Consider the following 8,239-nt stretch of genomic DNA (forward strand, 5'->3'; position numbering starts at 1 on the left):
TGATTGTCATCACATACATATATATAAATATTTCTTGTAATTACATGGACACTATCAATTTCATAGTAAATCGAAACATAATACATTGAATTCACCAATTATATAAATCATAAATATTTCAGATATGTCAGGAACATATGTCACTACAATCCAGATAGGAATTTGCTATGCCAGGGCATATAAATCCCAACAATCACTATATCTAGGAATCAACTAGTATAGACTTTAACGTCTTTTAGACATTATTATGATGACATATTGAAGTTGCATACCACACGTCTTTCATTAAAAAAACTTTGGCTTAACCATTTGATTTGATATATATAATGAAGAATTTTAAAAAAAAAACATAAAATTAAAACATGGTGTAACTCATTATTTACTCACCTTTTGTGTGTTTCATGTCAAATATGGCTTATCATGAGAAATAATTTTATCATTCGATATTTTTAGACCTAAAATTCATAAAAGTATCAAATTTTTCTTACAAAAAGACAATCAATATAAATCTAGAATAATCATCAATTATAACAAGCAAATATCTTTTTCCTCCAATGCTATCTGGTTTTATGTGACCCATCAAATCCATATGTATCAATTCTAAAGGTCGAGTAGTGACTCTATAACTAAGTCTCTTATGCGACATTCTAGTTTGTTTTCCTAACTAACATGGATCACATATTTTATTCTTAAGCAATTTCAACTTAGGCAATCCTCAAACAAGATCTGAATATAAGATTTCACTTGCCCAAGTCTTTTATGCCATAAAATTTCCTCATCAGTAACTATAGAAAAATATATAAGTGAAGGATCTGAATACACAACATAGCAATTATTAGAATGTGATGACCTTGTGGGCGGGTGTGCCATGGGCGGGTGCGAGAGACATTGACAGGCTACCACATTGGCGAGTTACGAGTGTACAGTCCCACATCGCCTGGGTAGAGGAAAGGTGAAGTGCTTATATGTAAGTGTGTCATCTTCAATTGGTATGAGGCCTTTTGGGGTGATGCCCAAGAGCAAAACCGTGCGGGCTCAGGCCCAAAGCGGACAATATCATACCATGTGATGGAGTGGGTCGTTGCAAATGGTATCAGAGCCTGACCCAGCCGGAAGTGTGCCGACGGGGACGTCGGGCCTCCAAGGGGGGTGGATTGTGATGACCTTGTGGGCGGGTGTGCTGTGGGAGGGTGCAAGAGATACTGACAGGCTACCACACTGGCGAGCTATGAGTGTACAGTCCCACATCGCCTGGGTAGAGGAAAGGTGAAGTGTTTATATGTAAGTGTGTTATCTTCAATTGGTATGAGGCCTTTTGGGGTGATGCCCAAGAGCAAAACCGTGGGGGCTCAGGCCTAAAGCGGACAATATCATACCATGTGGTGGAGTGGGTTGTTACATAGAAGTTCTAGTTCCTTTCAAAACACATTCACATTTTTCATTAGTTACAAAACATCCTTGTTGAGTAAAATTGACTTGAAATTTTTTATCACAAATTTAACTAATATTCAACAAATTAGCAACTAAACCTTTAACAAATAGAAAATTTTTTAACTCCCCAATTCTTGAAATTTTGATCTTACCTTTACCACTTACACTAGAAGCATTACCATCACCAAAAGTAATGGTTCCAGTTAAGCATTTCTGAAAAGTGGTAAACAATGTTCTATCCCCGGTCATATGCCTAGAGCAACCACTATCAAAGTACCAGCCACATGGACGTAGTACTCTAAGTGTAGTGTGTAATACCCCTAATTTTAAAAGGATAGTCCCGGTATTTTAATATTTATTTTCGGGTATTTTTGGTTGTTTAATTGTTTAAAAATTATTTTCTGGTATTTATTTATTTGTTTATGTGCTTGTGTATTTTAAATTAACTAATTAATTGTTATTTACTTTAATTATTTAATTTTCTTTACTTTGATTGTTTGTTTAAATTATTTTATTTTCTTTAATTAAGTTACTTGTCTTAATTGTTTTAAATGGTTTGTTAGTTAATTTAAATGGAATTAATTGGATTAAATGAGTACTGTTAATTAATTAGGGTTTTAGTCAGTTAGGGATCACGTTTAAGCCGACTTATCTTACACATTTAACTGTTATCTTTTCCTTCTCGGATCATAATTAGAATTAGGGTTATATGTTTCTAAGCCTATAAATATATCCTTATGGTGGCTTAGGGTTTTGAAAACATAAACAAGTTCTGTTCACATAAAGAGAGGGTTGAGAAAATAGAGGCATCAGTTAGGGCTACCAAGGAGGAAAACAGAGAGGACTAAGGAGGTTGATTGTGAATTAGAGCTAGAGCAGTAGGAGGCTTGACAGTATTCAGTAATTTCCAGAAACTTAGAGACGACGCCGAGATTTCATAACTGAAATCACAGGCAAATTCTTTTCTTTCTCTCTCCCGTTGGCCTGTGTTCTGTGCATACCTAGATAGTCTCTAGGAGTTTAATTGAATTAACTAACAATTCTTTTCTTTCTCTCTCCCGGAAACTTGTATGTTAAATTGATCATCTGTTATGTATTTTTAATTTGTCTGAAACAATTCTTGAAAGTTTGGTGTTCGTCATTTGTTTTAAAACATACAAACTGGTACTGTTTTAATTGTTGTATTAATTCTCACTGTTATAAACAAAGGGTGGGGATGATACTGGACACACTTAAGACTCTTAAGATCAGTTTTAAAAACAAACAGAATGGTTAGAAGAGGCCGAAGTCGAAGCAGACGGTTGGAAACGGAGCAAAAAAGGACCAGGGGCTCTCAGAGAGGGAGATAGCCGGCTCCATGGAAGTGGGAGCCAGTTCCCACCTTTAGAGCTGGCTCCAAAAGGCATGGAGCTGGCTCCATGCTTTAGGGAGCCTGCTCCTAAGTCCAAAGAGCAGGCTCTCTCCTATTGCGTGTTCTGGAATTATTTTTTCGATACTGTTTGAGCGAATCAGATTTTTCTGATTGGTTTTGGGACTTCACAGAGGGTTTAAATATTTAACTTTGGATTTTTTTTTAAGTCCTCTAATTGCATAAGTTATTCATTAAATTAATTGAATGAACAGTATGAAATAAAACCACTTTGCATGCTGATTAACGGTTGGAGGGAAATTAATCGCTTAATTTAATTCGGTGATGTAACGGATTATAGCATGAGTTTAAATCTTATTTTAAATGAACAGTAGGGTCATTTAATTATCAAATTTAACCTATGCATGCTCTGGATTTTAAATTGCTGAAATATTAATTTTTTACAATTACATGAGTTAAAAATTGGAATTAATTGCTGGGATATTATATATTGTTCTGCAATTAACTGGATTATGGTTTTGAACTGGATTATGGTTTTGGATTTTAATTGTTGAAATATTATACACTATTCTGCAATTAACTGGATTAGGGTTTCGAATTTTAATTACCGAAATACTACACACTATTCTGCAATTACCTGGATTATGGTTTTGAACTGCATTATGGTTTTGAACGTTAATTGCTAAACTATTATTTAGGTTCTGTAATTTATATAGATGTGGTGGATGGTATGCACTGGTATGGGATGGTGGCATACTAGGGATGGTTTAGCTCAGAACACTAAGACTTACCCTATTGGAATAATGGAATGGATTGTAAACATTGAATCCTACTTATATTTAGGTCAGATCAATTGAGTAGGTTGAGTGACTACATTGATTAACTGTTGTTGTAGTTAAGTCATATCAACTGAATAAGTTGAGTGACTAACTGGATTATAAATCGTATGTCAGATCAATATATAATTGAATGACATACTCTGGTTGTGCACGGACTTTAGATATATGGTTATGGTACCACGAGATGAGCTTGAGTCTTAGGCTCGTTGGTTAGGGTGCGTATATGTAGTGGATGCGTAGCTGGCTATGATAGGTTGAGGTGTACCCTGTTAGGACTAGGTATTCATGCCCACCTTTGCGTGCGTTTTTGCATGTTCCCTTCTATTCAGGTTGAGGCCCCCTTTATAGTCCAGTGAATGTCCTTTAGTGTGGATAAATATATATATATATATATATATATATATATATATATATATATATATATATATGTTTATGGACTGGATAGATATTGTGAGATATCTAGGATGTATCTGCGTATCGGGTCATTGTATGGATTGCAGTTAGATTAGAATTTATTTGTGGGCCTAACCCATTCTTATATTTTTTTCAAGTACTGGACGGTTCCAGCCTTAGAGCTTGATCGTGCTTATTGAGGACAGTCACTCATTCATCTGTTTACGTAGGATTTTTCTCTATGTTTTAGTTTGGGATTTTATTTTCAGATTTTTAGTTTAGTTGGGATTTTTGTTTAGGGGTCCACTAGATGGATTCCCGAGTTGTACTTTTGGAGGTTTTGGAGAATTGGATTATTATTATTCATTATCGTTTGGAGGATTTTATATTTAATATTTCTTTCAGCTTTATTATTTAATTCTTAAATCTTTTTATATCCTGTGTTCATTTATATATTAATTGTTTGATATTCCTTCGGGTTTGGTCTTGGGCCTGATCAACCCATGACTCGGATTCGAGGGGTATCACATAGTGTGCATGGTAAGGCATTTAAAACTCTCTTTCTATACCCAAATAATTTTAGATTCATTATGCAATGATTTCCTTATTGTCCTAGGCAAAGTGCCATAAAGCTCTGAAGACTTTTTCATTCTCTTCTTCTTATTTGAACTCTCAAGATTTTTCAATTTCGTCCCAAGTTCATTTTTTCTTTTCTGACACTTATACTTGATATGACCTTTTTCTCCACAAAAATGACATGTTGAAATAAGTTTGGGAGAACTAGTGATAACAGAAGGTTTGGTTTCAACTTTCACAAAAACTTCTTTAGATTTTTTAAAATACAAATGCATTAAAGTTGAAGCTAATTCTTTGTTATTACTAATGTTCTTAACCACTCTTTTCAACTTATCAATTTTGTAAGTGTCAGTGTCAAATTTCTGAAAAAACTGTTTTGATTTAACAAACTCACTACTCAAATTATCAATTTTAAGTTCAAGTGATTTATTAAACCTATTTACGTATTCAAGTTCCTTTTCCAGAAAATCAACTTTATGAAGAAGACAGAAACTTCTAACTTATATATATCTCTATCAAGTTCTGCAAGTTTCAACATCTCCAACAAATTTTCAAAATCCTTTTTAAACTTAGACCACTCAATATGCATGCTTGTGACAGAATCAAACACATGAGGTAAAGACAAAACATCAACAGAAGATGTAATTTTAGTCTTGATGCAAAAATCACAACAAATCAAATATGATTTACTCGGTATTTCGAGTAACCTCATCTGATACCAACTGTGAGTTACGCGGTGCGGAAGCTGTTAGTTGATTTAGTTATGATTAACTCCTTAAATGACCTAGATGAGATTATTAGGTCAACTTGCCTAATTTTTGTGATTGATTTATTTAACCAAGTAATATGATTAATTAAACATCTACAATCACAAAGATAAATAGTGGAAAGTAAACAAAGTAGAGTTAGAGAGATGACACCAGGATTTTAGTGAGGAAACCAATTGAAAAACCTTGAGGATTTTTTTGTTGTCCCGAGTGTAAAAAGATCCACTACACATGAAGCAAAGTACACTGAACTTTGACTCAGGCTCACACCCCTTCGCTTTACTAAGACCCAATCTATTGAATGTCTTTGACTTTGCAACTTCCCGTTCAACAACTCTCGACTTCAAACTTATGCCTCAAACCCTATAGAAGGTTTGCTGGTAGATCAACAACACTTCGCAAAGTGCCTTGACCCATTCAAAGTGTGATATGAAAATTCTTCTTATTTGAATCTGAATTTGATGTAGAAGAAATAGATCTGCTTTTTAGAATTTCTGAATCTTTAATTGTGCTTTAATTCTGATGAGATAGAGAACAACACTACTAAATCACTCTTGTATATATGTGTGTGCTCTCCAAATTAAACAAAAATATCATATTTAATTTTCTGAAAAATATCTCTAATAAAGGCTCTCTCAAAATAAAAAAATTTTGTTCCAAAAAGTCGTACCTCAATGTTGAATAAAAAAAACATTATATAGAAGTTTGGAAGACCTAAAAATACTTGGAAATCAAGTCAATTATGTGCATAGGTTTTTGGAAAGAAGTTTATCCACAATAGGAATCAAAATAGACCAGGAAGGTAAGTTACCAAAACATATATGAAGACCTTGAACCGGTTAGGGTTGTTGAACCGGTTAGGGTTGTTGAACCGGTTCAAGTTGGCCAGTAAGTTTTCATGACAAAACAACTTTTACAACTCAAACAGACTTATTTTGACAACGAATTTAGCCAATTACAAAATATGTATCTCACATATATCTCTATAAATTGTATTCATTTCGTCGCATTTTAATCGTCCTCTTTTTTAGAACCTGATTTTTTAAAATGATGAATTTTAGTATTTTTTTTTTTAGTTATATTGATAATGAATGAACTACCAAATGTACTTATAATGGGACTATATAGATGTTACGATTTTAATTGTAATGACCTAGTCATTTTCCTTCCTTTCATTTTTCCTGAAATTTTACCGATGAATTTTTTCCGTTTAGTTTTGTTTTTCGAGTTGGTTCTTGTCATTTAGTGTCATCTCGAGTGCTTGGAATTGGTTTTCTAGACTCTTTCATTCATATTGACAACTTCCTTTGAGGACCGAGTCATTTCCGCATTTTTCGTTTTTCGACACTATTCACTTTTCGTCCTTGTCCCTGTTTCGTCTTTTTTCCCTATTTCGTCTTTTCCCCGTTTGTCACTTTGTTGGTACAACCTCACTTCTCATGCTTGGATTTGGTTTTTGACTTCACATATCTTCATTCTAAGTAGTTTCCACGAAATACGTATCTTTACTTTTATAAGAAAGTACTCTGGTTGCTCTTGGTGTCCATAGGGGCATGGATGCACAGTTCTTCATAATCTTTTTCTTTTCTTAGGGTGTTTTTCATAAATATCTTTTGAAGATATTTTATTTTAGGGGTTTTTAAGAAAATATTTTTGGAAGATATTTTCATTCTAGGTCATTAGTGCAGTTTTCACTTTTTGGAGGGGCTATTTTGTAATTAATGAAAGTTATTGCAAAATACCTCGTTTGGAGCCTGGATCCTCGTACGGGATTCATTTAAACATTTCATCGAGTCATGTACTCTTAGAATTTCCTTCTGGTTGTTTTTATCCAGTTTTAGGGTTTCTGGTTCCAGTTGCCGCTGAATTTGTTCGGGGCATATCTCTCTGCTCGGGACTCGATTTTTGACGTTGTTTCTTCCGTTATTCATATTTTCTCATTTTGAATCTTTTTCATTCATGGAGTTTTGCCGTTTGAGCGCGTTTGCTCAAATTTCATTTTTCCGGACCTGGCGAGGCCCTTTCGGGACACTTTTAGGGTTTTTCTAAATAGGGCAACTTAAGAAGAAAAATTAGATTTTTCTCTTCTTCTTCCGCTCTTGGCTGGCAACCATGGAAGACCATGGGGCTGCCACCTTCTCTCTCCTCCTTTAAGCCACTTTTCCTTGGTGAAAAGCTTTCGGCCTTAACATTTATCGTAGGCCTCGACGTGCTCTACCTTTCCCAGCCCCCTTATTAGAAACCATTTATGGCTAAATTTTGAGTTCGGGTTTGAAGTCAAGTTGTGATTTTGATGGGGCTTCCTTGGGACTCTTGTTCATCGTGTTGTCCCCGACAAAACCCCAAAGTATCGTCGAATTCGGAGCACTTTTCTTTCGATGGGGATTTGAGATTTTTATCTCAAATTGAGGTAGAGGGTGTCTTAGGTTTATATTATTGTTGTATTGATGATTTTAGAAGTTTATGCAACTTGTATGCATGCTTTGGTTTAAGTTTTAGAATTTAATTTAATTATTTTCTATGGTTAAGATTTAAATCTCATGATGATATGCAACTTAGAATTAAATTGTGGCATACTAGAAAATTAAGCTTTGGTATGTTTGTTCACATATATTAAATTGGGATAATTTGAATGAGAATTGCAACTTGTATATAATATTTATCTTTGGTGAAAGTTTAATTTACATGGAAGTAACTTGCATGAAATAAGCTCGTAATGTGATATTACAATAGGCCTTGCCATGTTCCCTAACATATGTGAATTTGAAAGCATTTGGACGAGTTTAAAAATTTAGAGATTTTAATTAAATGAATTAATTAAAATCTATTTAATGGCTCCATTGGCCTAATTAAGTTTTTAACTT

Source organism: Cornus florida, unplaced genomic scaffold, assembly GCF_030987335.1.
Source record: "Cornus florida cultivar Cherokee Brave unplaced genomic scaffold, ASM3098733v1 CherokeeBrave_3.0.0_Hap2_Chr04, whole genome shotgun sequence".
Lineage (NCBI taxonomy): Eukaryota > Viridiplantae > Streptophyta > Magnoliopsida > Cornales > Cornaceae > Cornus > Cornus florida.